The sequence below is a fragment of the Stegastes partitus genome, unplaced genomic scaffold (assembly GCF_000690725.1).
Source record: "Stegastes partitus isolate 25-593 unplaced genomic scaffold, Stegastes_partitus-1.0.2 Scaffold455, whole genome shotgun sequence".
Taxonomy (NCBI): Eukaryota; Metazoa; Chordata; class Actinopteri; family Pomacentridae; genus Stegastes; species Stegastes partitus.
Genome location: NW_007578186.1, coordinates 344,561 through 356,625, shown reverse-complemented (window position 1 = coordinate 356,625; position 12,065 = coordinate 344,561). Strand labels below are relative to the sequence as shown.

The window sequence follows — 12,065 nt, the reverse complement described above, 5'->3', positions numbered from 1 at the left end:
TCCAATCCTGCTGCTCAGACAGGACGCTCCACTAAACTTTGACCTACTTCTGTCTGCCATCAGTCTGGGCCTTAAGAGGGGGGCAGGGGGGCACCGACACCCCAAACACAGCGAGCTCCACGCTGATCCAGCCTGTTAATATTAATATGAATATCAAAGGCTTGTTTGGACAATACGTCTTTTGAATGTCAAATCGCAGAGGGAAGCTGAGGGAGGCTTGAGGACGCGTGCATGTGAAAGAAAGAAAGACTGGCCTCATTGTTTGATACAGTGCATTTAAAATTCAGCTGGACGAGCACACACACACACACACACACACACACACACACACTGTATAGCTCATGCTGAGGACTTGGTTTCACTTTTCCGCTGATCAGCCACAAGACAAACCCCGTCCTTCTTCTCTTTTATCCACACTGTGTCTCTCGTTTCCAAGAAATCTCATTTAGCAGATGGACACAATCCTCCATAACCAATTCTCTGCAGGATAATGCAGTGCAGACAAAGACGGCGCGGCACAAAAGGCAGACAAACACCTCAAGGATTCGGCTCTCGTCGGTCTGAGCCCAACTGAGCCTAAACCGGCCGACGGCATCGCTCCGTAAAAACTGCAACTAAGTTTAAAACCTGCCAAATGTTTCATAAGCGCAGGACAGCTTCCAGTCCAGCTGAGTCCTGGCAATCCACTCGTGACAGGACAGCTTCATAAACTGAGGGATGAGGGCTGGCTCGGTACAGAGGGTGGAGGGAGTTATGTTACCAAGATTTGGGATGGCGTCCCAGAGGTTCCCGGAAGAATTGTGGGAACATCAGGGCCCAACATGTGTGTGTGAGGAAGAAAAAGATGGAGGCATGAGGGGAAGACATCTGTCACCAATTATGAGGAAGCATCGATCCCAAGGTTACACCAGAGAGATACAGTATGCAGAGAGACACACCGGGGTCATGATGTAAACACTTTTGTCATGGTTAATGCATCCCAGCACCCCCACCCCTCGCCTTCCTCTTTCTCTCCGCTTCCACGAGACAAGCCGACCACAGTTTACCCAAGCTAGCCAGCTGATGCAGGAAGGGGGCGGGGTGTTGTGTGGTACGCATTCTGCAGAGGGGTCATCTGGCAGATGCATCCTCCGAGCTGGCTTCACTCAGCCAAGCAAAACACAAACACAAGGGGGGGAAGAAGCTGGCCAAGAGGGTGGAGGAACTCTAACCTATAAATCAAACGCATGTCCAAACAACTAGATGTCAACAGATCTTTGCTTACGTTATTAGCTCAGAGGTGTCCCACTGTAACGTGCCCAAAAACTCGTTGATTCAATTCGACCGAGGCAGCTGTCTGGCATAAGAAAAGTGCTGTGGTTGTAGAGACACAATCATGTCCGAGAGGCTCCTCCACAGCTACCGAAGAAACTGCAGCTCCACCACACCAGCAGGGCCCTGATGAGCTTTTATAACGGATCAATGATTCATGTTTTGTTTCCCCTTGCAGGCACAAATCAGGTTTCCAATAGTGGCAAATCAACCAGCAGCTTAATCAATGGCTTTCACGGTTGTAAGGAAGCAGGGCTTTGTTAGTCACGCTAAAAGTTCTACTCTGACAGAGGACAGAGAGGGCTGTGTAATTTAGAGATCTTTTTTTTTTCATTTCCAAATTCTAAGATCTGGCTTCAAATATTTAGTAGTGTCACCCAGTTCATTGTGCTGTGTGGCTGTGCACAGGAAAACACCGATAAACGCGCATAAAGCAGAACTAGGCAGAATCCCGCTGTTATTTAACATTCAAAAGAGAGCGCTTACATTTTTTAATCACCTTAAATCACCCGGAAAAGAGTCCCCTGTGTCAGTTGGTGCCGAGACAAACTGCGCCCGCTCAGACACACTTTCCGGCCAGTATCACAACAACGCCGCTTTCCAAACACCAATCACAGGAAACCAAATTATAACACAATGTGTGTGGGGGGGGAGACCTGTCTGGAACATTGGAAAGAAGAAAGCCAAAGCAGATTAGAATGTTATCTAGCCCCAAAAAGAGATTAGAAATTGTCAGAATATCTCTCAACAGTTGGGGATGGAAAGCACAGACGGATCTGAACGAAGTGCAGGCTCAGGGAGCGCGACCTCGCAATCCAAGAAGGAAGATTCAACCGAAAGGAAACACAAGCAAGTGGTTACTGTGGGACAGGCGAGGCTGAGACAGACATACTTCCTTTTATAATGTAAATGCATTTATTTTAAAAAGTGTAATTTTGTGTTTAGAGGGTTAAAAAATAATGTTTCGAGAGGCGTGTTATTTTAAGAAAATCACCAAAATTGCACCAACAAAGTGAGAAAGTGTAAAAACAGAAAGAATTGCCAGAACTTCACAGACCTACTCATCTATGACACACTGTTCCATCAGAAAACTTAACCAAGTCCAATCTTCAAGTCACGATATTTCATCACTGTAATCATTTTCCAAACTAAAATGTCAGCCCTTCCTGGATGTATCTGCTTCCAGCCATCGTTGTACTGTTTCCATAGAGGTGCAGGACTTTATATAAAATCTGACAGGAGCAAGAAACACCCAGAAACTTTCAATTAAACATAATGCATTTCAACAGTTTTATGTTGGAGCTTGCATTGTTCTAAATTATGACAGCAAGTTTTTCTTTTGTACTTCAAATCTGTGTATATCAGTTCCTAATATAAATAGAAATGGTCTCTATGATTACTAATAATTGGTGCATTGGCCCAGAAATCATCCTATTAGTCGACCCCCGCAGCACACACAGCAGACGCACAAAAACGCATGAACAAACTGCACATATAGAATTAAAATGCATCTATTTTCATGCTGCATTATTATTCATAATGCTGCTATTGTGCACTGTTTAAGTATTTGGACATGTTTAACTTTGATGCTTTGGAAACATCGTTTCTTAGAAACTTTCATGCCATCAAAGCCCCTTTGAAGTAAATTGAATTGAAATCGATTTCTGTTCTGATTTCCAGCAAAGAGAAAAACATCTTGTCTCAACAACTCCGAGACACCAGAATGGGCTTTTTTACTATCAATAAAAACATCTAATTGTTGCAGCTGCAGGTCATCACCTCCCAACCTCCCAAAATCGTTCATCTGCCACCAGGCAATGAGTCTCAATTCTGGACCCAATACTTGTGTCATCCATCAATCTTGTGTTTTGTGTGTATCTTTGTGTGTGTGTGTGCGTGTGTGGTCTGCTGTTTCAGCACTGGCCATTTCGGTCCTCATACATCAACCTCCTGACAGCAGTGAAGTGATGCTTTGTGACATATGAGGCCACTTTACCTTCTCTCCAGAAAGAGAAAGGCAGAAAGGCAGTGGGATGCTCAGACGGATGAAAACTGCTTCCTTGTGTGATGATGGCGCTTATTACACCTTCCACAGGACAGCAGTGGTGGAAAGTAACTAAGTACATTTACTCAAGTACTGTGCTTAAGGACAGTTTTGAGGTAGTTGTACTTTACTCGAGCATTTCCATGTTGTGCTACTTCACAGTTTGACTTCTCTACATTTCAAAACGAAAACTTCTATTTCCTACTCTACTACATTTATCTGTCAACTTTAGCTACATTTAAGATGCAGATTTTACACAATGGGTAATAAAAGACGCCACAAGAGTATAGCATAAAGCGGTTTCTAACCTTTTTGGCTCCTGACAAAAAGCAGTGTGAAGTCAGAGTCACATTTTAGATGCCTCTGAGTTGATGACGATGATTTTTGTCCTTGAGACTTCTCACATGGTGTCATTTCAATAAATATTCAAATGATCCAATCTCCCAACAAAATCAAAGCTTAGGGAGAAAAAGCTGAATCCTTTTTCTTATTTCCTCTCACATAAATCATCTGACAACCCCGGAGACATCTCTGCTGACCCTGTATCTAAAACTGTATATAAAATACCCCAGCAGCTGCAACAGTAGCATGCTGCTGGAGTACACACTGATAGTAACGTTAAAATAATCATTTAGAGGGACCAAACCAGTACTTTTACTTGTTATTGAGTCTTTCTACATTGCTGCATTGGTGTTTTTACTTAAGCAAAGAATCTGAATACGTCTTCCACCACTGCTCTACAGTTGATATCTACAAGTTTTCGTCACACTGTCTGTAACATGATGTCCAATCTGCAACTTCAGCAGCGAAGAGATGCAAAATCTTTCAGCGTTGCGAACACATGCACGAGTGTTGAGCAAAGACACTTTGTTTGGCCTACTAATGGATGTTTGGAGCACTTGGCGGACTTCAGCACTCCTGGTTCTAATGTGATCTGTGCCAGAGCTCTGCCCACTAACGTCCATTATAGCCAGACTTACTCCACTCTGCATTGATTCCGTCTCTTCTTACAGACTGCGAGGGCTTTCAGAGCCCATCTCCGCGTGCCATCTTAGCTATCAGATTGCAACAGACAACTTAATTGAACTGCAATCTACTTGTGCAAAAAAATAAAAAATAAAACACATTGTGAGCCTCCTTTCATGCTGAGAAAGGTTCTGCAGGAGCATGATAATAGATGTTCAGTGTGCAGGTTTGTGGGGCATTTTATGGTTACTTCTGGGTGTTTTTTGCTGTACAAAAAAATCAAAGGAGGTAATGACAGGCAGAAGGTAAAGGCTGCTGGACGATGACAGACCAACAGCAGAAGCAGTTCATCCCAGTCTGAGCAGCCACAGATAAATAGACAGGGCAGATGTATTAGAGAGCTCCTATAGTGTAATCTCAAACTTAAAGTGGCCAAAAGTCAGTTTACTCATAGTCTTGGTCCGAGGAAACAATTGTCTTCTGCGCCTCTGGAGTTTTCAAAAGTCCAGAAAAATGGGTCATGTCATCGGGTTTATCGTGGACTGAGCTTAAGACTTCAGTGTTAACCAGGAAGAAAGGGTCTAATCAACAGACAATGAGTCGCAAAGGCGAAAGGAGGAGGAGAAATTTAAGAATGTAGAGTTTTAGTGCTTGACCTACATTAGAGACAATATGTCAGAGTATCTCTGCAGCGTCAATTCTGACCTTTTTTTTTAACAAACAAGTCCCGCAGCTTTACACAAGTGTAACACTAAATCACTGCAGTACCTGTTTAGCCCCCTCCTGCAGATCTGACCTGACCTCCTGTTGCTTGATGGATACGCTGCCTGCACGTATTCATGACGTGACAAATGTTTGGTGTGTTGCAGTCAGAGGAGCCAATTCTGAGCCCCTTGGGTACACATTTCTTCCTTTCTTTCTTTTTTCACTCTTTTTCTTTTTCAATTCATGGCAAAGATTTCTGCATTAGAGTTTAATTTCAATGAGCACACCTGTTAATTATAATGAGTACACAAATTACAGCATCCAGTGCAACCGCTCACCTAATGAAATGCTTTTCTATTAGGAATCACACAGGCTGCATAGTGTTAAGAGTCTGGCAGAAAAAGTGGCAGGCTGTGTGTACGGCAGGACGCAAGGATTAGATGCATTTTGTAGAGAAACCCAAAACAGCCCACTGAGCTGTTTAGTCAGGCATGCAGAGTGAGAAATGGCTTCAAAAGACAGAAAAAAAAATGCATCAAAACTAAAATTCAGCCAAAAGGATTTACAACAGCGTGATGGTAGACTGGGATTTCTCACCACATTGTTCACCCGAAACAGCCGTCACATGTTTTTTTTTTCCTGATCCAGTGTCACTTGTCGATGCGAGTTTCGCTCACTGATTACAACGTTTCTCGGTACTCTGCAATCATTTTTACCAAATCAATAACTACAAAAGTACACAAAATCAAATTAAACTTGTTAACTGTGGAAAGACCCTCAGAAGTCCTTAAATATTTGATGAGGAAATGAAATGATATTACAGACTTGCTGCAGTTGAGTCACTGAAAAAAGTTCTTAAATGTATTGTTTCATTTCAGAACAGTGAAGCGCTCAGTACTCGGGAAGAGAAAAAAAAATGCAGCCCTTGTTGTGGGAACCATCAACAACACGAGAGCTAACTCAAAAGAAGACGTATGATGCAGAAGAAAAAAAACACATTGCCATTTACCGCTGAGTAAAAGCAGCCAATAATAAAAAATCTCATTAAAAATTAATGTGATTTATTAACCAATTTCTCTGAACTTCAAACAGCAATGAGAAAAATGTCTGCGTGAAGCCTAGACAGCACACAGTGTCTGTCATCAACATGTTCAACAGTTTGTTTCTGCTTTCACATTATTTTCACATGAGGAAATTCTCAGTGCTAAACTCTGAAAGCAATCTTCACGACAGAGATGATTAATCAGAGTGTTTTCCAGAGGAGGAATAGTCCATGCTGCTCTGTTTATTTCTGGCCACAGTAAAATCATCTGGAATGCAAGTCGATGAAATGCATTTACAAATTAACAACATAAGAATGACTCATGTGAAGTAACCTCTTGAGATCTTATTTCACTGTCAACTTGGAGAGGCTTATTGTTTGCCCACTCCGACCTGCGTGGATGCTGACAGATCCCTGACAAGCAGACAACTTCATAATGCCGTACTTGAAAGCGGGGGGTGCAAATAATTAACCTGACGATTAATAACTTAGGAAGTGACTTTGAAAATGAAAACTGCACCAACGTGGCGTATAAGCAAAGCCATTAGCGGCGTTGCTACAGCCCAGACTGGACCTTTTGAAAGCAGAAAAAAGAAAGGTCGCTGCAAACCCAGGCGGCTACTAATTACAGTCTCACATACAAGGGCAGTCTTTGTGTTTGTGTGTTTGTGTGTGTGTGTGTGTGTGTGTGTTAGTCTGACTGACAGCTTGTCTCTCCCCTGCCGCGCTCTCGCTCTTGTCCTGTTTTAATGGGCTGACAGGGAGAAACTCTGACGGAAATCTCAGCGACGCACCCGCTGTTAGACACATCACAGCTGACGGGAATCTGAATCCTAGAACCAACATTACTCCCACGAACCATATCAGGAATAAAAAAAATAAAAAAAACTACACACTGAGCCACAGCGTGACATCAAACAGACCTGCCTCTCTGACATGTAATTTAAGACATGAAATGGGGGGCGAGACAAGAGACAAAACCAAGAATCTGCTGAGCTCCTGTGAGTGCACGGTTCCCCTCAGAGGAATTCAAGGCTCCTCTGGTGCTTCCACACATGAGACTTTTTCCACATGAAAGCTCACTAAAAGTCTTCTCATCCCAAAACGTCACCAGAGTGCTGTTTAATAAGAGAAGTATGTAGTGCTGTGAGAGTTCTGTTGTGTAAGGCTTTTGGGGTTTGCGTTACATCATGATGGACGACAATGAATTAAATACGCTGACATGCCATTCGCGTGCTTTTAATCACATGGCAGTCAAGTCATGGTTTCGATCCCTGGTGGCTGCAGAGGCATTTAGCTAACTGATCATCGCAGGTGTGGACCAGGCTGCTCTTTTCCTATCAGTTTAATGTGGGGATGTAATGTCACTTTATGGAGGATTTTTCCTTCACTTGTTATATAAGAGCGCTCCTGCGTGCACAGATGCGGCCCCGTGTGCACATGTATGTTCCGCTGAGATTATCTAATGAGCAAATTGAGCTGAAAAACATTTTGAACAGTAGGCGTGTCTTTTAATGTTTGCAGATGTGCATCAGCTGTGATTGTGCCTCCAGCTGTGATGTAGTTTGTTTTTTTATTTGTTAACTCTTGAACAAAGATGATGGGGTGTTGGTTTATTCAACAGCAGGAAAAGAACGTTTTTCCTAATTGAGTTAAACTGAAAGAGAGGAAGGAGGAAAAAAAGGATTGTTGCAGGACTACATGCAGTCAGAAGCACACTGACCACGACTTTGGTCAGCTTCTCGCTCAGCTGCCTCACACGTCGGCCCCCCCTCTGGGATTTTTCAGTCCTGTGAGGGAGCCATGTGATAAAAATGATCCCTCAGCATCACATCCTCCTCCCTCACCTGCCCTCCATCCGCCTCCTTAGCTGCTCCAATCCCAAAGGCCCGCCACCGCCACCAACAAACGCCCCTCCTCTCCCCTGCGCCTGAGCCGTGCTGTGGTGACAGGGCAGCATGATTTAGGGTCTCCCAGCGAGGTGGCATGATGCTGGAGCACTCAGTTAACATCACAGAGCTGCAAACGCTGCTAGTCTGTGCAGGAGAGGATGGAGCATGTACGTGCGGAGCATTTGCCAGCTCACATTTTCAGCATTCATGTGTGGTTCGTCCTAATGTTTGCATTCAGCCAAAGTCTTCTAGCTGTGACAACATGACATCCAAAGCCATCAATCATCTGCAGGGAGGGAGTTCACCACAGATGAGAAAGAGATGGAGAGAATCTCAGGCACGCTGCCTCCTTCAGTGTTTATATCTGCTCTTGTGGGGGGATTATTTATGGTCCAATCAGATCCGGGGTGTTTCCAATTCAACTCAAAACCAATCCATAAATTAAACGAGGCCTTGGGAGCGTAAAACAAATGGCCCTGAGGTCTTTTACTCACACTCTCCCTCTCCCTCTGTTTGTGTGACCTTTCCTTTTCATCATATTCCCTTCATCCTCTCCCATCCGCTTCCTTCTGTCTTTGACGTACAAAACAAAAACCATCTGCGGATGTCGAGAGAGAGCGAGGGGGAACTATCACAACAAGAAAAGTGGTTTGCAGTAGTGCGTGCGTGCCAGTTGTGAGGGGGCAGCCCTGGTTCACTCAAACAGCTGGATGGAGATAACAGAGCAGGGTTTATTCTCTCACAGGAATTACTCTCTTCACACTCACACATAGCAGCTCTTTAGGAAAACCAACTACAGTCAGTGCAAGAAAAAAAAAAGAAGAATCTGGTTTGGAAAAGGAGCCTTTTAAGTGGATTCAACTACAGATTATCCTCAAATACCTGAAGACAAATCAAACTATCAATACCCAATTAAACATGCAGTGAAACTAAACCACGCAACTTTGTGATATAAACACACATTTTGACATAATTCTCCACAAATATTAATGATATGTTGCAGAAAATATCATGAAATAAGTTTCTCTCATTCTTCACTTGATGTATAAAAAACAGACTGAGGAAGCTCCACAGCAAAACCAGCAAGTTCACTGTTCAAATACAGCACAAAAACACATCATGTACTAAATCACTGTTGCACGCTGCGTGATCTACTCACCTCCAACAAGCTGTTCTTTCCAAAACACTCCGCGCACCAGTATTCCCTCCAACAGTCTTGTGCGTCTTTCTGCGCAGACACAACTTTTTCTGAAACATCAACACGCCAAAAGGAGAAACAAAGAAAAAAAATGTGGATTCCTCTTTTCTTTCTGTAGTTCTGCTCCTTTTTGCCCTCTCTTTAAAGCCGTCCAGTCCTCAGCAGCTCTTTGGATCTGCTGCTGATCCGCTGCTGCTGCTGCTGCTGTTCAGACTCGGTGCGCTCGCTGCTGTCACCGGCAGAGCCCGGTCTGCTCTCTGAGCGAGGCGGCTCTGATCCTCCACTGAGGAGGTTTAGGACCGCGGGAGGAAGGGCAGGGGCTCCGCAAGGGGGGGCTGCGATCACCGGTGAGGTCATTTCTGCACTTCTGACACAAGAGCTTAAAGGTTTTGTGTTTGTAGAGACAAAGGAGGGAACATGTTGCTTTTACATCTCCTCCTCATGCTATTTAGTTGGCTCTTAAGCTGTATAAAAAGAATACAGAGCTGCTGTCTCTTTGTTAGTTTTGTGATATTTTGTTCACAAAATAGGTTAAATAAATAAATAAAATAACTATTGAAACTTTAAGAGCGCAACAGAAGAATAACAACAGATTTTCTTCGATTGCATGTATATTTGACATTTTTATTTAATGCTTGTTTTCTGGTGAGTGCTTGTTTAAATTCCTGTTTTGTCTCTTATAAAGCAACAAATTGGATTATTTTTTCAGAAGAATTTCGAATAAATTTACAATCAAAACTTACTATTTCTTGACAGACTTTCAAGTTTGTCTTAACAATTTTGCTCTTCTGTGAACCTTGTTTCCTTTTCAAAATAAAATGCGTGTGTCATTTGACCCCATCTTATGTTATTGGGAAATCTATGAGAACAATAAAACCATCCATCCATTATCTACACACCGCTTAATCCTCACTAGGGTCGCGGGGGGCTGGAGTCTATCCCAGCTGACTTAGGGTGAAGGCAGGGGACACCCTGGACAGGTCACCAGTCTATCACAGGGCTACACTTAGAGACAGACAACCAAGCACACTCACATTCACACCTACGGACAATTTAGAATCACCAATTAACCTTAACATGGTTTTGGACCTTGTGGGAGGAAGCCGGAGAACCTGGAGAGAACCCACGCTGCACAGGGAGAACATGCAAACTCCACGCAGAAAGATCCCTGGTGTCCTCATCGGTACACAAACCGGCGACCTTCTTGCTGCGAGGCAACGGTGCTAACCACTGCTCCACCTTGCAGCCCACAAAACAAAACAATGAAGAAAAATTTTCTGTTTCTTTAAAGATTGCAGCTGAAGTATTTTTACCTTTAGATAATGTGTATTAAAAAATGTATGTAAGGTAAATGGACAATTTAGGTATATAATACAAAATAAATAACTAAACAAACAACTACTCTAAAGAAAGGCTTGTGACGTACTGAAACAAAACAAAACTCTGCTTAGCGATATTTCATTTCAGGGCTGTTAAAAACCCTGAAGAGAGCAACAATCTAAAATATATCTCTTCTTTACTTATGCATTTGTGATTGATCTTTGGACCTGTTCTCCTCATCTAAGCTGGAACCACACTGTCTTAGACTGTTACATGACCCTCCTCGCATCAAAAGAGTTTCAGATCTTACTCGTCCTTTCATCTGCAAGGCGTTTGCATTTTGCTCCTGTATGTACCTGCCGTCCGTTTGCAGTTCAAACTTATGCAAACTCAAAATGCATCGCCCATAAGAACAAAAGAATTCATGTTTGACTCTTTGCATAAAATACAAAATATCATTCAAATGATTCAAAAATCTTGCTGTGTACCTTCTAAAACTTCTGCACCGGCTGCTTACAGGTGAGCTCCTGCTTTGAACTCTCAGGTAGAGAAACTCCCGCCCACTTCTTCCTGTCGCCTCACACGCCCTGGAAACACAATATGGCTCTTCACTTCTCTTCACAATGCACTGCCACCTGCCTGATTCATCCGTGAAAGAGGAGCTGCAGGAACGCCTGAATGACCTAATTTGTTAGAAGAATGCATGGATTGATGTCCACGAGACCCTCTGCTAGAAAAAAAAAATCCCTGCCAGTCAAATGGAGCAGCTGCCACGATGTAAAGTTTGTAGAGTCATCAGAGCATCGTGATATATTGCAGGTGACGCTGGCCTGTCGTGATAAATGTATGCATATCACAAAGAAAAAGTGATTTGGATCAAGGCTTAGGTTTGTTTTATGTGTATCATAAGAGACAGTTCACTTTAGTTGGAATATTTAGTAAGTAAGTAAAAGAAGTATAAAAACTAAAGAGACAACTCAATATTTTCCGACTTCCACAATGTCTTGGAATAATTTCTTCATAATCTATCCATTAGCTGCTTTATCCTGCAGAAGGTCAGGGGGAGCTGGAGTCTATTCCAGCTGACATTGGGGGAGAAGATTAGTCCAGTGCATCAAGGGCTTTTATTTTATAATAAGAATTTAATTTCTATTAGCATTAAGAAAAAGCGGCTATAAACACTTATGCAACAACCATGAACTGTCCCTGGCTCTCTATATGCCCTCATCTACTGTGACCTCTCTGCTGTTGATTTACTCCTAAAGTTATAAAATGTCCTTAAAACTCTTGTGGTTCGAGAAAAATGTTTTATCGGGTTCCCACTGATCACTTTAGCCCCTTTTAAGAAATATTTTATGACTCAGTGTGACATTAAAGAGCTCATTAAGGTGGATACGTCTGCAGGGCAGCATTTATTTTCATGTGACTTCACCAGTCATCTACAGCCAAAATAAACGAAAAATAAACACAAAAATCTGCCCGAGAAACAGTAGAAACCTTTATTTGATTGTGTTTTGTTGCACTGCAACCTCCAAAGCATCAGCCTGTCTCTGATGTTCACCTGCCCGAGGAGAAGGATATTCAGGA

General features: G+C 42.9%; 1 protein-coding gene across 1 annotated transcript in view; it reads right to left on the bottom strand.

The window, feature by feature from the left end:
* Nucleotides 1-9,344, bottom strand: part of lzts2a (leucine zipper, putative tumor suppressor 2a) — a 47,697-nt gene extending 38,353 nt beyond the window's left edge. Inside the window, exon 1 of the mRNA XM_008286460.1 lies at nt 9,120-9,344. The gene's annotated coding sequence lies outside the window, so the exon portion shown is untranslated. The remainder of the gene's footprint in view (nt 1-9,119) is intronic.
* Between the last annotated feature and the right edge of the window lie 2,721 nt (nt 9,345-12,065).